The following is a 23,287-nucleotide window of genomic DNA, read 5'->3' as shown; positions in this document are numbered from 1 at the left end:
CATGCATGCTTTTCTTTTCAATTTCTAATTAATCATGATATCATGTTATAGTTTTGTAATGTCACCTGATAATTGTCCATCGAAGCCCTATTTTATCTTCCAACACTTCCAGATGCTGCTTTTCCGTTGAAATCCAGGCTCTCCCAAGTCCATTCAGCTTACAATCCCATTTTAAGTGACTTTTTAAAGTCCAATCTGCTTAAAAACACTTTCCATACGAAAAGTAACCCTTAATGTTTATTTTTGAATACTTTTTTGATTACATTTTCCGAAATTTCTGTTTTAAAATCAAAATCTTTTGGGAATAGCTTCACAAAGCGTCTGTCCCCTTCGAATCTCTAGAAGCTTCTTCTTGAATTCAATTTTTTAAGCTTGGCTTCTTTTTTACAGCCAATCATATTTAAACAAATTAATAATTCATGCTTTGGAAATTTAAATGAACCAATGAAATAATTTTACAAATTATGACATTTAGTCAAAATGGTATTTTTTATCTAAAATTTGGAAATATATGCCTAAATGGTGATTTTATTCTCTTATTTGAGTAAAATTGAATTAAAGAATTGAATTCATTGAACTTTATAGATTCTTTTCATATATCTTGCATATCTGAGGATACTCCCAATAAGTTTTTATAGCTACTTTAAGCGAACACTGTCCGTACACTTTCTATACCTTTCATCACTACCTCTACAAATTAAAGTCCAAATATTTTCACTATTAATACATATAAAGTACTGAAATAACTTTCATATTATTCAGAAATAAATTACCAATCGATAGTGCATTAGCCATATCTCAGAAAATCATTTTTCTTTGTTAAAATTGATATCGAATTCTGACATTTCCCAAACCTACAACTTTAATGAACTATTTTCAACATTTTGGTCAAATTAACATTAATAAAATCTAAAATTGATCTAACTATTATTCTAAATTTTTAGATTGGAACCTCTTCTAAGATACTTTCATAAATTTATAAACTTAACCAAATCATGGAGACCGTAGTACATCAATGAACATTTTCTCCAAGTGATCTTTAGAAAAAAATAATTTTTTATGATTATTAAACAGAAACAAAGTCATCATGGAACAAATTTGTAAGTAATTCTTTTGGTAAGACTAAATTTCAAACTATTGCATGTTTAGCAACAAATTCTCACATTAGATGCCCCTTAAATAGCTTCCTTTATATAGTATGGTCTATTTCAAACTTTCTTGTTACTTAAACTGTATAACTCTAAATAAATTCATTCTATAACTATTAAATTAATGTTACAATTAATGTAAACATTAATGTAACATGTATAATTTGTGTTTAAGTTTAATTTCAAACTTCTCAAAATATTTGTCACATTTTCAAATTTTATTTACCCGTTGTCGGCATAGTAGGCACGGCCGATTTTCGTCGATTAACTGGTTCCGTAAATAGATCGAAATAAATTATTTTAAACAATTTTATTTTGAGCTTTAGTTGTTCAGTATGTGTTAGCTGCTCAAAGGCGATTGTAAGTACTTACTTCCAGCTTCGTTTTTCCTTCATTAAGGTAATTTTTTCTCTTTCGTTTTCTTTTAGAGAAATCGCCAAGCAGGTTAGGGCGTGTGGCCTGTCTTTTGAGGCTGAATTAAAGCTTAAATTGCCTAATCCTCTGGATGTTACTGATCAAAGTAGTCTAAGATAAACCCTTATTATTAAGGATTTCTGGAGATTTTCATAGGATGTCAGATTTTTGGTTTGGTTTATTCCCGGTGTCCCGATATAGAGGAGCACGTTCCGTAGGATTTGGGTTATTAGGATGAATATGGACTTCATGGTCTAGTTCCGGAGTGAGCACGTATTTTATGGTTGGACGAGTTCACATTTTTTGTTTGGAGTATGGCAATGTCAAAGTTAAGTACATAGTGTTTTAATCTTAAGAACTATTTGGGAATTGAACTTGAATTCGACTACAAATTATTTTAAATATTTATAGCTGTTCTGGGCCCTAGATGCGTTAAGCATAGTGGTACATTTTTCTTATTAAGTTAATTTTTTGTATCGGGTGACCAGGCGAGAAATTATCCGATAATTTTTTTTCCTGGTCATTAACAAGCGATTCAAAGGTCCAAGATACATTTATAACGAACAACCTTGTAATTAAGTTCGTTAGTATAGAAAGATTTGTAAATTTTTGAATTAAATTATTTGATATGTTTTCTTTGTAACTTTTGATTGATCCTTCAGGAATTTATATAAAATAAAATAGAGTTTATTTTCTTTCAATAAATATATTCTTAGATTTGGTTATGAAGGTACGTTGTTTTATTTTATGTTTTATTTTATGTTTTATTTTATGTTTTATTTTATGTTTTATTTAATACACCCCAGGACGTATCTTGTTCGATGGTGATCCATACACCGTAAATACTCTTTCTTTTTTGTTTGGGTTTTGCTATTTAGTTTTTTTTAGTAGGTACCTTGGTGGTATTCCCAGGGTACAGTTATTGTAATAAGTAAGTGAATACCTGGCGCCCTATAGAGTATTTATTGGTGGATGATTCATTTTCGAACCTCCTAAGAAAGAAGCAATTTCCTTAGGAGAATACTCCCCTTGAAGATTGAAGAGGTCTCAGTGAAATTTTAGTTTCAAAGCCGGAGCTTTAATTTTTTTGCACTTTTGAGTAGTAAATTTTCTTGTACCTTCACAGGAATTTTTTATTCTGTAACAGTGGCGCTTTCCAACACGGGCCCGACTTGAATTTTTGAGATTTTGATTTAAATTATTTAATTTCTGTTCATGTAAAACAACTGCCTTCATAGATTTATAAATTTTGTTAGACTTGTTGACCATTATACGTACTGTTGTACTTAATTTTTGACACACAATTTGTATTTAGATTCTAATACCTACTGTTTTATGTGTTTTAGTTTGGGAAACCATTAGAAACCATTTGTAATCCATACCTACGCATATGTAATACTGGACCTTTGAGTAGAGAATCGAAAATTGGATGAAGTAGATTTTTTAGTCAATATTTCAAGCTGGGATTAGCTGTTACCATACCAAAGTGGACAGAACATCTGTTATTAAGGAAAATTTTAAGGGTAAGATGCATTGTAAATTTATTTTATAACCTTTACCTGTGTTACCAATTTTTTTTGGAGTTTATTGGTTTGTAGTAAATTTTTTTTTGGTTTTTTTTTTGTGTAAAATTTTTGAGTAAATATGGCGACTAGGTTTAAGGTAGAGCATTTGTTGACTGGAGAGTTGGAGTATGAGTTGAGAAGTAGAGGAGTATTGGTTCCTGACACAGTAGAGTTAAAGAGATCAGTTTTACGTGGTGCTTTAAGTCAGGAGGCTTCTAATCGGAGTGTTTTAGATCCTACAGTGTGTGATTATGCTTTAGAGAAAGCAGGTATTGTAGCTACAGTTGAGGATTTAGTAGGTAAGGTAGTTAAATTTTGTGGAGGTGTTAGAGATCCAGAGTATGGTAGGCTATTGTCTAGGTTGAGTCATGTTACAGGTCGGATTCAAAATTGTACGAGTAATGAAGATGAGAAGGAGGCTGAAAGGAAAGCATTTTTGTGTCAAGTCTTAGGTTTAGAAGGAGATTTGGAACTTAAGGTACATCCTAATCCCCCTGCACAGTCAACACCTGTCTCTTTTGCTACTAATCAGTTTACCTATTCGAAACCTTATTCGATACACAAACTAGGTCTGACTTTTGATGGTGAGTCTGAGGAAAATTCTGTTGTAAATTTCTTAGAGAAATTAGAATGTTTGAGATTATCTCGAGGTATTTCCGAAGCTGAGCTATTAGCATCTGCAGGGGATTTATTTGTTGGAGTTGCTTTTACCTGGTATCTTAATAATAGATCTTCTTTTGTTGATTGGAGTGATCTGGTGAAGCAGTTAAAGCTTGAGTTTTTGCCATATAACTATCAAGAGGACTTGTTAGATGAAATTCGTGCAAGGAAACAAGAAAGTAGGGAACCTGTGTCTCTTTTTGTTAATTCGATGCAACGTTTATTTGACCGGTTGGAGACAAAGTTAGATGAGGCAACGATGGTGAAGTATATTCGTCGTAATCTTTTGCCAAAGTTCATGCAGTCGTTAGCTTTAGTAGATATCTCTTCAGTAGCAGAATTAAAGGTTAAGTGTCGACGATTAGAAGAATCGTTTGATTTAACAGAAGCTTCTAGTAGTTCGTATCGTCCTAGGAATGATATGGAGTCCAACGTTAGTGCTCGATCTTCAGATACCCGGACTTTCCGTCCTATCCGTCAACAAATAAATGCTGTTACGTCCAATAACAGGAAGCCAGGCTGTTGGAATTGTGGAGGAGGTCATTTTTTTGTTCAGTGTACACTCCCCTTAAAAATGTTTTGTTATGGTTGCGGACTTCCTGGAGTTATTAAGCCTAGGTGTAAGGTTTGTTCAAAAAACGAGTATGGCAGGGGCGATGTGCAGGCTCACGACGTCCCTCTAGCTACAAACAACCCATCGTCAAACGGTCCTTCTCAAAGCACCGACAAATCTCGCAAAAAGGGGTCCCACTTGTCAACTCGTCGTCCATCATCTGTTAGGTTTAGTAAGACGTCCAAGGATGAGTGGTGTTCTTGGCTTCAAGTTGTGAAAAAATTTTGTTGTGCAGATGTTTCGTTACCTTTCTCTATGAGTACTCTGTTGTTTAACCTTCGGAGTACGGAGATTATTTGACTTACTTAGATTACGAAGATGGGTCAAGCGTGACCCATTCTCATTTTAGTTATAAGGATGTTTTAAATAGTCAGTATTATTAAACAGTATCTTTAATTCAACAAAAAACAAAGGAACATAAAAATTATAATCATAAATTTTTGCATTTAAATTTTTTAAGATGGTTCACCATCCTGGTCTTTTTGGCAGTAGTTGCATTTAATTTTGACAATATGGACTTCTTCGCGTTTTGAATGGGTATTACAAACAAATCTTTTACACATGTCACATCTTTTTGAATATTTATTGTCACTACCCCTACAAGAATAACAACGACCTCGTTTTGTTGCAGATTGCGGCACTTCGATTTGCTTTTTTACACTAACACCAGTGGTCTCTATTGCAGCGATTACAGATTTAGGGTATCCGGTGGGTTCTTCTTGTATTGCTTCCGCTCTTCGGTTTATATTGGGCGAGGTTAATTGTTTTCCAAGCTCCTCCAGAAATAGCTTTCTGCGATGTTTTATATTTACTTGGCTGTTCCATTCGGGATTTTTCCTATTCCAGAGAACGAAAGCATTGTAGCAAGCAATATCCAAAAAGTTGAAAAATATACGTAAGGGCCATCTTCTTGTTGCTCTTTTACATGTGTACTCTCTGATCAATTTATCTAAAATATCGACTCCACTTTTGGTTTTGTTGTAATCCAAAATAATCTTTGGTTTAAACTTTTGGTTTTCATCAGAAATTTCATGTTCATTGTGTAAGGTCGATAATAATACAACAAACTTGTTAGGCTTGGTTACATATGAAACTAAGGTAATGTTTTTAGTGAACAAAAATTTTGAAGAATATAGTGAGCGATCTGTCATTTCAAGCAATGATTTGGGTAAACTCTTCCTGTTTTTTCTGATAGTACCCAAAAGAGTTAAATTTTTGGATAATAGTTCTTCAGATAAAGCAATGTCGGTAAAAAAATTATCAGTTGTAATATTTCGACCAGACCTATACCAATGTTCTGCAAGTGTTTTGACAACTCTTGGGCCTTGGTTACGTTCAGATTGATCACCAATCTTTCCAGTATATATCTCAAAGTTACAACAATAAAAATTTTCAGCGTCACATAGGGTCCAAGCCTTTATACCGTATTTCTTTGGTTTACTTGGTATATAAATCAGAAATGGACAACGTCCCCTAAAATCTATAAGCTGCTCGTCGATAGTACCAAAAGCAGATGGTTCGTATGATTGCCTACAATTTTGGGCAAATAGATCAGCGATTTCTCGAATAGGAGCTAATTTATCTCGTTCTCTTCTTTCTGCTCTTGTATCCAAATTATCAAAGCGAATATGCTTCAGAATACTTATAAATCTATCCCGGCTTAGAGATGCTTTATATATAGGACGCGTAAATGATTGATTTGTATTGGACCATAAATTATGCACCTTCTCATGGGACTCTCTGAATCTTCCACATAATATAAGTATACCAAAAAAAGCACGCAGTTCGACTAGATCAACTTCAATCCAATCTTTCATTTTTGTCTCCTTCTTACTGTTATACGCAGCTGTGAACTCAATAGCTCTCTTATTGGTATACTCGAGAATCATTGACATCATACTATCAGAAAAAAATAAATTCAAGGCATCCATGCATGTCTCAATATTTTGACTTTTCTTAGTTAGACCTGAGTTTTTCTGTAATAAATTACATGCCAATGTCTTACCCTTTTTTGGAGCTAAATAACGCCATGTTCGTCCTTCGCACAAAACATCAGATACGTTAGACCTTTCACTATCTATATTTTCAGAAGTTGACGCTAAAACTTCCTCATTCTCGAGTTCAGTAATTGATAAATTACCTTCATGTGCTTCTGGCTCACAACCGTCATTATCACTCGCTTCACTATTGCTTTCATCCAGCTCTGCAACGTCATCTTCTTCACTATCTGATAGGAGTAAGGCATACAACTCAGCTTCACTCAAAGGTTTATTCTTTTTCCACATTTTGATATAATACTGCAACACTTCAAGATCGATGCTTGAATTAAATTTATCAACAAACGTGAAATACCGCTTTACACCAAAGTTAGACTTCTCGTCTCGGAAATTCCCATAGAATATGCCTATTAGACACTACATTTGCTCCCAAGGTTAACTATCCACTAATATTTCTACAAACATAATCATTTGCCCTTGAATACATTCACTGGTAAACAGAGACGACTGCGTTTTACGTGTATCTACAAACATATTGAAAAATTCGTCGAAATCCGAAGACCGGGTCAGGAGTGACCCGTCATCATATATTTTACGTAGAGGAAAAACTGCAATTTGCATGTTCACGAATGATACACGAAAAAATAAATTGAAACAAATAAGGAGAACTTACGATCAATCAGATTTGTAAAAAAATTATTTCAGGAAATATTAAGAAATAAGTGAATTTCGGGTCACGCTTGACCCAGCCTTCGTACTCCGAAGGTTAAGAAGGAGCATGATAATCGTCCTTATATCACTGTGAGTGTACTAAATAAGGAAGTTTCTGCTTTAATTGATAGTGGTTCGAACATCTCAGTTTTAGGTTTTGGGTATAAAAAGTTGATGGACGCGGATGTTTTACAGTTTTCTTGTCTGGAAGGTGTTGCAGTTACCACCGCTGATGGCCAGGTTCAGAATGTTAGTGGTTGTATTGATATTCCAGTATTAGTTTCAGGAATTAGCAAGGTTATTAAATTCTTTGTTATTCCAACTGTCACTTGTCCTATTATTTTGGGAATGGATTTTTTGCGCTTATTTAAGGTTCAGTTAGATTTCTCCCTAAATTCTTTTGATGTGTCGTCTCTCTCGCTTATGGTTGTGAATACAATTACGGATTTTTCACGGTTGTCGGATTTGCAGAAAAGTCAGTTAGAGTTAGTCTTGGATCAGTTCAAAGAGATTGGACCTGAAGATCGTCTTGGTCGAACACATTTGTTGAAGCACACTATAGATACTGGTGATTCACCACCTTTTAAGCAACGTCAATATCCATTGTCAGTGGCTATGCAGGATCATTTGTCTACGGAAGTTGATAACATGCTTAAGTTGGGGATAATTGAGGAAAGTCATTCTAGTTATTCTTCACCAATATGGTTAGTTAAGAAATCTGACGATACATATCGAATTTGCTTTGATGGTCGTAAATTAAATTCTTTAACAGTTAATAAGGATGCTTTTCCCTTACCATTAATTGATACCATTTTAAGTAAACTTCGAGACACAAAATATATTTCTTCAATTGACCTTAAACAAGCATTCTATCAGATTCCGTTGGATGAAGGATCTAAATGCAAAACTGCATTTGCTGTGCATCAGAAGGGATTATTTCACTTCAATGTTATGCCATTTGGTTTAGTGTCTGCACCACAGACAATGTGTAGATTGATGGATTTAGTTTTGGGTCCTGCGTTTGATCAGTATGTGTTTTGGTATTTAGACGATATTATTGTTGTTACTCCTACATTTGAAAAACATTTAGAAATTTTGAGTCAGGTTAGAGAACGGTTGAAGGCTGCCAACCTTACTGTTAATTATAAGAAGTGCAATTTTTGTCGACCTTCGTTGAAGTATTTAGGTTACATCGTAGATGATAAGGGGCTTCGTACCGATCCAGAAAAGGTTTCAGTTATTTGTGATTTTCCTACCCCTAGAACTACTACTCAGGTTCGTAGATTAATTGGTATGATTGGGTATTATCGTCGGTTTATTGCAGATTATTCTTCTTTGGCTACCCCAATTACGAATTTGTTGAAATATCGGAAAAAGGGACAATCTATTGAATGGACATCAGAAGCTGAGGAAGCTTTTACTCGCATCAAGTCGTCGCTCACCACCGCGCCTGTTTTAAGTAGCCCTGATTTTCAGAAACCGTTCTTTTTGATGTGTGATGCTAGTGATTTTGGTGTTGGTTGTGTTATTTTTCAACTTGAAGATGGGTTGGAGCATCCAATTGCGTATACTAACAAGAAATTCAATAAGTGTCAAAGAAATTATACTACTACGGAGAAAGAGTTAATGGCTGTGTTACATGGGGTGGAACATTTTCGTTATTTTTTGGAAGGTCGACATTTCACTGTCTTTACTGATCATTCATCGTTAGTGTGGCTGCATAACATGAAAAATCCGTCACCAAGATTAGCTCGTTGGATTGTTCGTTTAGCGCAGTATGATTTTACTATAAATCATCGTAAGGGTTCAAGTAACGTGGTAGCTGATTGTCTTTCTCGTATTCATGATGTCAATGTTCTGGATTTATCGTTATTGAAACCAGACTCGTGATATAAACGAATGGTTACTCGAGTGTCAAGTGATCCTGAGAAGTATCCTACATTTAAGGTAGAAAATTGTGTGTTATACAAGCATATTTTTAACCGTTTCGAACCTTTGTCTAATGCTTCGAATTGGAAAATTGTCGTTCCTTTCTTGAACCGTAGAGAAATCATTTCAAAATTCCACGATGATCCCACAGCTGCACATTTTGGAGTGTACAAAACTTTAGGTAGAGTACTGGAGTTATATTATTGGCCGAATATGCGACGAACCATTTATAATTATGTTAGGAAATGTGAGGTATGTGTAGCTTGTAAAGTTGACAATCTTCCACAGGCAGGTTTGTTAGGGTCCTATAGGAATATTAATTTTCCATTTCAAATGTTGTCTTGTGATTTATTAGGTCCTTACCCTCGTTCGAAGAATGGAAATACTTCATTATTAGTTGTTGTGGATTGGTTCACTAAGTTTACGTTGGTTCATCCTATTCCTAAAGCTACAGCGGCTCGTATAGTTCGTTTCTTGGAGAACGATGTGTTCTTGATTTTTGGTGTTCCGCAAATTATGTCGTGTGACAATGGGAGGCAGTTTATCTCTCAAAATTTTAAGGATTTGAGGTCGAGGTATTCAGTCCAAAAGATATTCTATAACGCAAATTTTCATCCTCAAATTAACCATACAGAGCGTGTAAACAAATCAATTGTAACTGCTATTCGATCTTATTGTCACGACAATCATCGTGATTGGGACAAGAATATTTATCAGATTGCCCAAGCTATTCGGTTGTCCAAACATGAGGTTACTGAGCAGACTCCTGCTTATTTGACTTTTGCTCGTCATGTGCCAATAGATAATGGTTATTTTGGGAAAATTAGTGAGAATGCTGATAATTTATTTGAGATTGAGGATAAACTTCACCGTCTTGAAGATGTTCAAGTGATGCCGAAAATATTTAGTGATGTTAGGAAGCGAATTCATAATTCGTATGTCAGATCGAGTCAGAGGTATAATTTGCGAAAACGAAATGTACAGTTTCATGTGGGTGATGCTGTTTGGAAACGGAATTTTACGCAGTCTAGTAAGGTGGATTTTGTTGCAGCGAAGCTGAATAAGAAGTATATTCCTTGTGTGGTTAGTAAGGTAGTGTCTCCAGTTATTTATGAATTGAAATCGAGGGATGGTAAAAATTTAGGTCGTTGGCATATTAAAGATTTAAAGGCTGATACAAGTAGAGTAGAGTCAGAGTCAGAGTCGTCCTCTGATTCCTCCGAGTCATCCGTTGAGTCGGATCAAAATTAGATGTGACTTTTGTGTTGTAAGGACGTACGGAATGCACTTCATAAGTATGTACTTTCATTTAGTATTGGGATGTAAATCCACTTTAGCGTTATGTTACTTATTGCATTGTTTTGGTCAGGGTTGAGTAAATTTAAGGTAACACTTCCTGTATTCCTATATTTCCCTACAATGCATCTTTTCTTGATTATGTATATTATTTAATATCTACCTTTATGTTGTACTATATATACTTACATGAGTTAACATGATAATAATCAGTCTAATTAACTATTAATTTGATGCTTTATGTAAAATGTTTTAAACACACTTATTTGTTATATTTTAGGTACCTTTTAGTTAACCTTTGAATGGTGTGTTATGAATCATTTTAGGTATGCATTTTTATTTTTTTTTAATGAACGTATAGAGTAATTAGATTGTGCGAACTGGACTGTCATTATAGTGGACGCATTATAAGGATGGTTGTGATTGGTGTTGTGCGAACTAGTCTCTTTATAGTGGACGCATTGTAAGGATGACTGTGATTGGTACGAAACCATGGTAGTAGAATACTTGTTATGGTATGTATAGTGTATAGGTATAGAAGGTATGAGATTTTTTTTTTGGATATTGAGATTTTTCGGTTTGGTGTAGTGTGTATGGTGTCGGTAGTGAAAGATCTATCCGCATGCCCATAATTTCAGTTTTGAATGTGACCTTGTCAGTAGTTGTAACGGATGAAAGACTCCTAGTCTACGTGATGATCACGTTTTTGTCAGGTTTTTCTGTACAGTATTTTGCATACGTTTTGAATGTGGTTTTGTCAGTGCAAGTATCGGATGCAAGACTCCTAGCGTACGTGACGATCACATTATTGTGAACAAGTATATATGAGCTTATTTAGTTGAGAATTTTTAGGTTTAGGTAAGCTTGTTTATATTGCCATATTGATTTTGACGTTTATATTCTCGATTTAGACCATTTACCGATTTTGACGTTTTGTAGTACCGATTGTGACGTAGTTTGTTGGTCCTCTTTTGTATATTAAGTAAAACTTAATATCTGGGTTTAATTTTTTTAGTAAGAATGTTTGTATTGGTAAGCTTATATTTGACATATATTGTTAGGTTTTGTGCTTCCTTAATGTATATTAGGATGAGTAGGTTCGGTGGTTGTTTCCTTGTAGTGTCGAAGTTATTGTAGTAGTGGCTATGCATGATAGAGGGGAGGAAATTATGTTTGAATTTTCAAACCACTTCATTGGTGATCGTTCCTGTATTGAGTGTCATATGTCTGTGGTTCCAGTATCCAGTGGTACACGAAGAAGGGTTAGGGTGGTAATGCGAATCCCACTCGCCAGCGACTTGTATGTTTAACATTGATATGGTTCCATTGGCTTTATGGTGTTTGTGCAGAGTGGTCCATTGGTGGTAGTTGTGAGTTTTCTTTCCTTTTATTCTCTATAGTTTTCCTTTCGGCGTGTGAGGGGAGAGTTTACCGGATTTGCTTGGTTCAACAAGTTCCCTTGATTAATTTCTATTGTACACATGGTTTGGTTTAGTGGTCAATTGTCACCTCTATTCATGAAGAGTGAAGGTTGCGTTAAGTTTGAAATCGTGTTTCTCTTTTTTGATATATATTGAGGTTGAGACATGTTGTGGTATGTAGATGTGATCATATATAGTTTTTGAGATATGTTGAGTTTGAGATATGTTGAAGTTGGTGTCGCGAAAAAAGGTCGCCAACAATTGGTCGAGCGAAAAAATGTCGCGCACATTTGAGCGCGTATCAAAAGGTCGCCGGCGAAAAAACAGCGCCGACGAAATAAGGTCGCGTGCAATTGATCGCGCGAAAAAAGATCGCGTCATGTTTTACATTATTAAAACCATTCAATTGGTTTTCAAAAAGGTTCTAAAGAAATTCTATTTGCATACTTTAACTTTATGCATTATGAGCCGATTAGTCTTGGAATTCCATCTAATTACTTTTTAATGTATTTTGGATGTATAAGAAGATGGGAAAAATAACGTATATCTAAATACTTTTTAATGTATTTTGGATGTGTAGGAAGATGGGAAATATAGGAGAATGGGAAATTATTTCATATGGTAGTTTCAGGTTATTCAAGTGAATATACTTGAAAATTGAACAATTTTTAACATGAAGAAAGTATTTTTTTTGTTCTACGTGAATAATTTTAATATATGGATCTAAATTCAGAAAGGTACTTTCCTTCACACTTTTTACAGGCTTAGGACTGTCAGCAAAAAACTGGCGTGTTTAAAAGTGTTTGCTCTTCCTAATCGGATATCGTTAAAAATGTACAGTAATAATAGTTCTATTTACAGTATATATTACATACAAACGAATACCAGGTACCAGTTTACCTATTTTTGGTATTTTCAGAGACCGGTAATTAGCATAATTGGTTCTTAGTAGAAAGTCGTTATGCAGATTAGTGAAGAATAAGTAGTTTAGATAAGGGCACCTTATTGTGTAGGTATTTATTAGGAATTCCATGAAGTCATTACGATAAGACATTATTGGAAATGCTAAAATAAATATTGTACAAAAGTTCTTTGTCTAATTGTGCGTTATTCACTAATGTGGTAATTATTATTCCATATTCGTGAAACGTACTTTTATTACTTTTTAATATATTTTGGATGTATAAGAAGATGGGAAAAATATCGTATATCTCATTATTCATTAGCTTGTCGATTTGTCAAGATGGTCTTAACTTACGTAAAGAGTCAAAAAGGTGCCAATATGTTGGTGTATAATGGATATATCCATAGAAAGGAAAAAACGATTGATCAAAAGACAATTTGGAAGTGCGCTCAGTACAATAAGCATAAATGTACCGGGAGAGTTCACACAGTGGGAGATGAAGTAGTGAAAAGTACAAGTCACAACCACGTTGCCGATGCGTCAATATTAGAAGCAAAAAAGGCTTGTAACAGAATGAAAGAACTGGCTCATCAAGTTGAACTAACAACACAAGGAATCATAGCTACCGTTTCACAAGAAGTGTCTGTGGGTGCAACTGGGCAGCTACCTTCTATTTCATCCCTAAAGCGAACTATTCAGAACACACGCCAAAGAGTGGAAGCTATTCCGGCAAATCCAAGAAGCTTAACAGAGCTTATTATTCCGGAAGAATACACCAGAAACAATAACGGCGAACCGTTTCTTTTATTTGACAGTGGTCCAAACGAACAGAGAATTTTAATATTTTCCACTGAAAGAAATTTAACTTTGATGGCGAGCTGTGAACACTGGTATGCCGATGGAACATTCACATGTACTCCTCTATTGTTTGGTCAGCTGTATACAATACATGGCGTACAGTATAGCAACGTTATTCCAACTGTTTTTGCTCTACTTCCTAATAAAACTCAGGCAACATACACTCGACTCTTCCATGAATTAAAAACGTTACGACCAGGTTTACGTCCTACAACAATAATGGTGGATTATGCAAAAGCAGCAATTAATGCTTTACAACAAGAGTTTCCTGAAGTCAGAATCCGTGGATGTTTCTTTCATTTCACACAATGTTTGTGGAGAAACATGCAAGGTACAGGACTGCAACAAGTTTATACAGAAGACGCGAATTTTGCTCTACATCTGCGACAATTGGCAGCCCTAGCCTTCGTACCTGAAGTAGATGTTGTTGCAACATTCGGAGAGCTACTGGACAGCGAGTTTTACACTCAAAATGAAAATTTACTAACACCTTTAATAAACTACTTTGAGGATGTATGGATAGGCAGATTGGATCGAAGACAACAAAGAAGACCGCCAATGTTTCCAAGGAATCTTTGGAATTGCTTCGAATTTATAGAGGAAGATCTACCGCGTACTAATAATGCTGTCGAAGGTTGGCACAACAGCTTCTCCTCGATATTAAATGCAGCACACCCAAATCTATGGAAGTTTATTACGGGGCTAAAGAAAGAAGAGAGTTTAAATCGATTAAAAGTGGAGCAATACATAGCTGGAAACCAACAACCTCAAAAAAAAATTTATAAAGATACAGCGCGGCGAATAAAAACGATTTGTTTGCAATACGGGAACCGGCCAAATCTAGAATATTTAAGAGGAATTGCCCAAAATTTTCAACTGCAAGTATAAAAAACTAAAAAACAATTAAAAAAAAAATTTAAAAAAAACAAAAAAAAAATAAAAATTAAAAAAAGACAAAAAAAAATAAAAAAAAAATAAAAATTAGAAAAAAATAAAAAAATTAAAATTAAAAAAACTTTTAAACACGCCAGTTACTAACTGCCAGTCCTAAGCCTGGATAAAGTGTGAAGGAAAGTTAAAGTATGCAAATCTGTTATTAATATAAATGTATTCTTTAACTATGATATCTTCAATAAGTACTCACCAGTGACAATGTATTAATGAAATTGTGCCTGTTATATAATTTTTAACCACAATATCATTATTTTATTTGGGAAATTTTATTTTAATAAAGATGGTAGCCCTTAACCTACCCTATCTATATGTAGTATATACCCTGTAAAATATATTAAGCTTATATTAAAACTTACTCTTAAATAACCAAGGGTAAATTTTGCGACACTGCCAAGTCGTGAAATAATACCTCTAGGTACTTTCCCTACAACATTTACAGTTAAAATTACCTTAATTCGACCATTAAATTGGTCGAACATTTTACATGATCAATTTCAAATAGGATTATTTACTTCCAATTATTTTCCTATTATTTAAAGTGGAAAATAAAACTAAAGTCATTTAGAAGTCAATATTGGGTTGACGAAATATTTTTTACCAATAGGTTAAAATGACTAATAAGAAAATATTTAACTGTTTGGGTCATTATTTAACAGCAATCCTTTAGTTCTATTGCATCATCTAAATCTGACCTAAGCCTGGATTAAGTGTGAAGGAAAGTTAAAGTATGCAAATGAAAACATATTTTCTGACGCGATCTTTTTTCGCGCGATCAATTGCACGCGACCTTATTTCGTCGGCGCTGTTTTTTCGCCGGCGACCTTTTGATACGCGCTCAAATGTGCGCGACATTTTTTCGCTCGACCAATTGTTGGCGACCTTTTTTCGTAGATCCGTTGAAGTTGAAATATGTTGAGGTTGAGATATGCTGTGACATGTAGATATTAGATCATATATGGGGGATGAATTTGTGCGTCTGTTGGGTATGTCAGTGTTTGTATAAGTGCGGTTTGATAATATCACCTTACCCTCTCTTAAAAGACTGAATATTATTGTGTTTTTTTTATTAAATTTAAGTTTGATTTTGAGTAACTTGGATATTGCCATGTTCTTTGACCAGTTAGTAAACTTATGGTTGTGTGTGTTAGAGAAGTAAATGTCCTATTAAAAAATTTTTCGCAAGCTGCAAAATTTTTTTTTTTCGGGGTTTTGGGAGTGTGTTACAATTAATGTAAACATTAATGTAACATGTATAATTTGTGTTTAAGTTTAATTTCAAACTTCTCAAAATATTTGTCACATTTTCAAATTTTATTTACCCGTTGTCGGCATAGTAGGCACGGCCGATTTTCGTCGATTAACTGGTTCCGTAAATAGATCGAAATAAATTATTTTAAACAATTTTATTTTGAGCTTTAGTTGTTCAGTATGTGTTAGCTGCTCAAAGGCGATTGTAAGTACTTACTTCCAGCTTCGTTTTTCCTTCATTAAGGTAATTTTTTCTCTTTCGTTTTCTTTTAGAGAAATCGCCAAGCAGGTTAGGGCGTGTGGCCTGTCTTTTGAGGCTGAATTAAAGCTTAAATTGCCTAATCCTCTGGATGTTACTGATCAAAGTAGTCTAAGATAAACCCTTATTATTAAGGATTTCTGGAGATTTTCATAGGATGTCAGATTTTTGGTTTGGTTTATTCCCGGTGTCCCGATATAGACGAGCACGTTCCGTAGGATTTGGGTTATTAGGATGAATATGGACTTCATGGTCTAGTTCCGGAGTAAGCACGTATTTTATGGTTGGACGAGTTCACATTTTTTGTTTGGAGTATGGCAATGTCAAAGTTAAGTACATAGTGTTTTAATCTTAAGAACTATTTGGGAATTTAACTTGAATTCTTATTTTAAATATTTATAGCTGTTCTGGGCCCTAGATGCGTTAAGCATAGTGGTACATTTTTCTTATTAAGTTAATTTTTTGTATCGGGTGACCAGGCGAGAAATTATCCGATAATTTTTTTTCCTGGTCATTAACAAGCGATTCAAAGGTCCAAGATACATTTATAACGAACAACCTTGTAATTAAGTTCGTTAGTATAGAGAGATTTGTAAATTTTTGAATTAAATTATTTGATATGTTTTCTTTGTAACTTTTGATTGATCCTTCAGGAATTTATATAAAATAAAATAGAGTTTATTTTCTTTCAATAAATATATTCTTAGATTTGGTTATGAAGGTACGTTGTTTTATTTTATGTTTTATTTTATGTTTTATTTAATACACCCCAGGACGTATCTTGTTCGATGGTGATCCATACACCGTAAATACTCTTTCTTTTTTGTTTGGGTTTTGCTATTTAGTTTTTTTTAGTAGGTACCTTGATGGTATTCCCAGGGTACAGTTATTGTAATAAGTAAGTGAATACCTGGCGCCCTATAGAGTATTTATTGGTGGATGATTCATTTTCGAACCTCCTAAGAAAGAAGCAATTTCCTTAGGAGAATACTCCCCTTGAAGATTGAAGAGGTCTCAGTGAAATTTTAGTTTCAAAGCCGGAGCTTTAATTTTTTTGCACTTTTGAGTAGTAAATTTTCTTGTACCTTCACAGGAATTTTTTATTCTGTAACATTAATTAAAATGCAACTTTAACTTTAATTTCCTTTAGTACTCTCATTCTATTCAACTCTCCAAACCAATCACGTTTCTCGAACAAAACCTATATCAAGATACTTACTTAACTGCTTTGGGCAGTGCAAAATCATTAAATTGTTTGTTATTTAACTTATTCTATCAATTTGGTATCTTAAAATCATGACAATATATATATATATATATATGTGTGTGTGTGTGTGTGTGTGTGTGTGTGTTTTATGAGAAAATATTAACCTTGAACTAGCTTAAGTTCGCCGACTTCATATTTCATCATACCATTCCCACAGAAACCGCTGAGCAAGCAGCAGAAGAACTTTGTACGAACCGTTGGCCAATATTCATGGGAACAGAGATTCAGCACTTCATACCAAACCTAGAAATTACCATTTTCAGATGCCGGGACCACTCTTAGCTGCAACTTCGGCCAGTCCAGTTATTGTAGTCATTTTAAAATAATTTATTTTGTACTATTGTTTGAATATTTAATGTGTAACAAATAAAGTTCTTTATCAAAAAGTTAAATACGTGATTAGTGATCTAACAATTGGCGCAGTCAGTAGGATCCGTTTAACGTTGCTAGAACACGTGTATACTCACTGGCAGCGGCGGATTCTTATCCCTTAACGGATCAAAGAATCTACGGAAGTCTTCACTCCTGTGAACTACGGAAGGAACACCTAGTGAAGCCCCTGGTAGCCGAGCAGAGAGAACAATACGACCCTTAAAGAAGAAAGAATCTCCGAACAACCTCACTCCTGTGATCTACGGAAGGAACACCTGGTGAAGCCCCTGGTAGCTGAGCAGAGAGAACAAGGCGTCCCGATGTTCTTCTTTACGTAAGTGGATTTTGAATCATCTCGTTAATAATTTTGTTATAATAATTTACAAAATTGACTATACTGTAAGTCAATTAATCAAGATACAAAAAATGCAAGTTGATTATTTAATAATTGAAAGTATTAATATTGACATTTTTCTTTATACTATTTTATACTGATATTTTATTGACATATTTTTTTATTACTTGGTATATTTCTGACATATTTTATTGACAAATTTTTACTTGCTATATTTTTGGTATATTTTCTCTTGAAATATTTTTATTTGATATATTTGATACATTTTGATTGATATAATATTGGATATTTTTATATTGATACATTTTTTTGTCTCTATATAACATTATTTTTATTGATACATTTTTGTCCTTTATATACCACCACATTTTTTATCTCCCTTACATATAGATATTTTACATTTTTCTGTACTTCTATTTTACATATCCCATTTGTTTTAAAAATATCTCGCAAAATGCCCGAGACACGTTCCCAAACTCAACAAGAAATCGAACCATATAAACTGTCTGAAATATTTTCCATTATCCCAGAATTTGAAGGCGATCCGATTTCTCGTTCAACATTTTTAGATGCGTGCGACTGTGCTATTAAGATGGACACAGGCGATCAGCGCGTTCTATTAACGATTCACATAAAAAATAAACTCAAAGGTAAAGCTGCACAGCTTATTAATTCTAGAAAACCACTTTCTTGTAAAGAAATAAAACAATTACTAATAGTGCATTCTTTCACGGTTTTTGCTCTAAATTTTAAAGAACCCCTTGGATTGACATGAAATTTGGCATACGCATAGCATGCATGTCAAAGAAAAAAAGTTATACTGTGCCGATGTGTGATTTTGCCCTGGGGGTGACTTTCACCCTCTCTTGTGGGTGAAAAAATATATGTCCAAAATAAGTCCGGAAATGGATAAACTGACTAATTTAAATAACTTTTGTTCTATAGAGCTTTCTCGCCAAGTCAACACTTTTTGAGTTATTTGCGAGTGGATATGTTCATTTCTCAACAAAATAACTACATTTTTAGACGGTTTTTCGCAAATAACTCAAAAGGTAAGTATTTTGTCGAAAAAAATGTTCTTAGCAAAAATATAGCCTGTAAAAAAGTAAAAAAAAATTGTGTACGCGTGAGGTCTCTGGAACTCGTAGAACCAGAGTTATAGTCAATGAAAAATAGGTGATATTCGCCAAATTTCAAATAGAATATATTTCGACATGAAATATATAAACAATTAAGCACTTTTTGGGGAAAATCAGTTATAACTTTTTTAAAGTGTTTAAAGAAAGCTTTATTTCTGTTTTTATAAAAAGTTTTTAGCATCAAATTTAAGCAAGTTACGCTCAAAACAAAGTTGGTCCCTTTTGCTTTGGCAAAAAAAAAAATCGGGAAGACCACCCCCTAATTAGTAACTTAAATGAATTTAATCTTTACCGCTCCACAAATTATTTTATTTTCGTTGTGTTTATATGATCTGTAAGTTTCATCGATTCAAAGTGCTTATTTTTAAAAAAATTTGGTTTTAAAGTAAAATTTTTAAAAATTTGAATTTTGAAAAATATGCTTTTTTTCAAAATAACTTAAAAATTCTGGTAGATACCAAAAATCTCTAAAAACAAAAAAAAGTGAGCATTGCTTTTCTGAATATCCTGTATTTTTTGTTTTTCTGTAAGACAAATTTTGATTAAGATTTGGTGTTTCTAAATTTGCATACATTCGTAATCAGTGACTCCTTCAACCCCATTTAACTACAGCCATTTCAAAAATAAGGACTTTGAACCGATGAAACCTACAGATCATATATACAATACATACACGAGTCAAAAAACTTGTGAAGTCGTAACGATTAAGTTCATTTGAGATACTAATTAGGTGATTTTTTCCCGATTTTTTTACCAAAAAAAAGGACTAGCTTTATTTTGAGCATAACTTGTTTACTTTTGACGCTAGAAATTTTTTTTATAAAACAAAAATGAAGCTTTTTTTAAAAACTTTAAGTAAGTGGAAATTAGGTTTCCCCGAAATGTGCTTCATTTTTGGTTATTTCACGTTAAAGTATTCCAGTTGGAATTTGACAAATATGAACCTATTTTTTATTAGATATAACTCTGCTTCTACTAGGTATAGGGACGTGGTATATACACCATTTATTAAAAAAATTTACAGGCTATATTTTTGATAAGAACGTTTTTTTCGACAAAATACTTACTTTTTGAGTTATTTGCGAAAAACCGTCTAAAAGCGTGGTTATTTTGTTGAAAAAATGAACATATTCACTGGCAAATAACTCGAAAAGTATTGACTTAATGAAAAAACTCTATGGAACAAAAGTTACTTAAAATTAGTCAGTTTATCCATTTCCCGACTTACTTTGGACGTATATTTTTTCACCTCCGAGAGGGGGTGAAAACCACCCCCAGGGCAAAAGCACACATCGGCATAATATCACTTTTTTTCTTTGACTTGTTATGTGTATTGTAACAAAAATAAGAAAACTTCTGTTGGAGTGAAAGTAAAAAGAAGGATACACTCCAACAGAAGTAAGGAAAAAAAACTATTACTAGATAACTAAATAGTTGTGGCTATTATGAAAATAAAAATGAAGGGGCTTCAGCGGTGAAGCCGTAGTAGGAAAAAATACTACTTTGCAGTAGTACTGAAGAAAGGGGAATTAAAAGGGATAGAAGTAGAAGTATGAAGAGACAGAGGCAAACGGAATAGAGTTGGCTAGCAAGAGATGCAAGAGAACAACTTGACACTCAAGGATGGATACGGCTCGTTTGCATGCCTGTCGAAGAACAGTAGCTCTAAGTGGATAGTAATGATGACTAAAAGGTGAACTAATAAAATAAGAATAATGTACTGAAGAGGAATGAAGATGAATAATTTCTAAAGACGAACAAGATAAATAAATCTAACAAATCATGGGCGCCATGAAAATGATCTTCGATCATTTTCCCAGGTATCTTATACTGATGTCAAATATTAAATATATTATATCTGTAATAATGAACATAAAGGAATAATAAAATTCATGATATACAAAATAAATAAACATTTATTAAAATTAACTACCAGATTTTTAACAATCTCTGAGTTAGACAAATTAAATATAATGTGACTCTAAAATGACATATGTTATATAAAAGCTATATTTGTCTAAGATAATAACAATAATGTTGCCTGTTACAAATCTTAAAGGTATAAGTACCTCTTACTAACATATAGGGTACAACTCACATGAGATTTCTACCCAATGGTTATAGTACGCTTGCTACGTACAACTGAATTAAAACCCGAAAAATATGACTAATATATAAATAAATAGGCACAAGCCTGGCGAAGAGAAAATACCATGATGAATTAAGCAAATGCATTAATAAAAGTTATAAAAATGAAGCTAAGATAAATACCGAAACAATGACCTAAATTACCCGAGCAAATGCAATAAAATAAAGTAGCGACGAATTAACTGAACAAATGAAATAAAGCGAATAAATAACATATTTGGGAAACAAGCAAATAATACAACCTAAATTTACATAATGACATGAAATCGACCTAAATAAACAATAAAATATTGAAGTAATACCTTTTGGGCAAATACGCAGAGCTCAACGTACAGTACCGCAAAATGATACATGAGTTTGGGAACTTAATACCATAATATACAAATATGTTATATAAATAGGTAAACTAAATCTGAAACAAAATTAATAAACAGTGCATTAAAATAAAACATAGGAGATAAACACACAATAGTTACTAATGTCACCCACTGGTAGTTCCCAAACAAACCCGAACGACTCCTAAATAGGTTGCTGGCGCATCCCCGGAAATGAGCACTAGGATAGTGCAAAAATCATGCCTCCTGTAGGTCCAAGTGCTAATACGAAAGGAGCTGGAATGCCTCCAAAAGGCTTGTTCCCCAAGTAACTACTCCCAGTGACTTATGGTTGGAGATTGGCCTCTTGGTGTTTCGAGGTGTTATTTAAGATTTCACATGGATGGCTAAAAACACAAAATTCCCGTTTACTTCAATTTCTTATGTGTACGACCAATCAAAGAAAGAAAGAAAGAAGAAAACTAGGAAAGTGTTTTTTTTATAGATAGTAATAAAAAAAACAAACAAAAAGAGACCTCTTAATTACTGAAGTACTTGACCTTGACAAAGTTTATGTGAGTTCTCATTACAGACATGTGGATTTAGGATTTAAATACAGAATAAATATGATTTCTTTAAAATAATTATTATAGGACTGATAAGTGATATTGAAAGTGACTTTAGTATAACCAAAAAGTTAAAAATATTAGAATTTTCTCTGAATGAATATTATCTATAGATATGGGAATAATTAAAAGATATTACTTATAGATAGTAGAATAATTAAAAGAACAATTCACTGAATAAATTTACACATCACACACATCAGAAAGATTATATATTATGTCACCTTGAACAAGAGTGACAACAATGGTTATAAAAACTATTTATAAAAAACAGATATTGCTATTTACCGTGTGATACGATGATGTTATGCTGTAAACCCCATTGGATTAATACCTTCTTTATTCCCAAACACTCCTAGATAGGTTTGGTGATCCATAATTCAAAAGTCACACATTTTTACTAACACGAGGTCTAACCTCCAAATTTGATCCTCACACGCCATCCATACTAACCAAATCCCCAACCACAAGTGAAGTCTCTCGTCTCGCCACTTCACAGAGCAAAACGTCAAATTCTCAGCACACGAATCAAATTATTACCCGAGGTGTAGAGTATGTTCCATACTCTGAAGTGTGACGTCACGTAAATATTTATTTACGAGAAAATTAGAGAAGTTGAAAGAAATCAAATGAGTGACCGAGGGGAAATAATTATAAAAATAATTAAAGATCTAATCTCGTAACGTGAACCGTACAATCCCCTTCTACTCGGGAAAAAAAAATTTTTATCAAAAAAATTTTTTTTTCTAAACTTCAAAATATTAACAACTAAATTTACAATAGTCTAACAATCCACGTTGATTCGCAAGGTTACCAATAAATATAAACTAATGATCAGGAAAAATAAATAAATGACTCAAATTCATATTAAAATGTTACTATGTTACTCTCTGCTACCAAATATTGACATAATATTGCTTAAAAGTCAAAACAAAACTAAATATTGTACTAAAGTTCATAATAATAACATAATAATAAAGTGTCGAATTGGGCACTAAAACCAAAATTGAACTATCCATGGACATCAGATTTATAAAGGGTATATCCAAGGACGGAACAACCAGGAAAAGGTGTGAGCCAATAATTCCC

At 33.5% G+C, this 23,287-nt stretch overlaps 1 long non-coding RNA gene across 1 annotated transcript; it reads right to left on the bottom strand.

Annotated features, from left to right (window-relative positions):
- Positions 1-21,008: 21,008 nt before the first annotated feature.
- LOC126892076 (uncharacterized) lies at positions 21,009-22,826 on the bottom strand. Its single transcript, XR_007700666.1, has 2 exons — positions 22,487-22,826; positions 21,009-21,979 (listed from the first exon to the last, which is right to left on the bottom strand). It is a non-coding gene; the product is annotated as an uncharacterized LOC126892076 (long non-coding RNA).
- Between the last annotated feature and the right edge of the window lie 461 nt (positions 22,827-23,287).

Source organism: Diabrotica virgifera, chromosome 9 (assembly GCF_917563875.1).
Source record: "Diabrotica virgifera virgifera chromosome 9, PGI_DIABVI_V3a".
Lineage (NCBI taxonomy): Eukaryota > Metazoa > Arthropoda > Insecta > Coleoptera > Chrysomelidae > Diabrotica > Diabrotica virgifera.
This window is presented reverse-complemented; position numbering and strand designations above follow the sequence as displayed.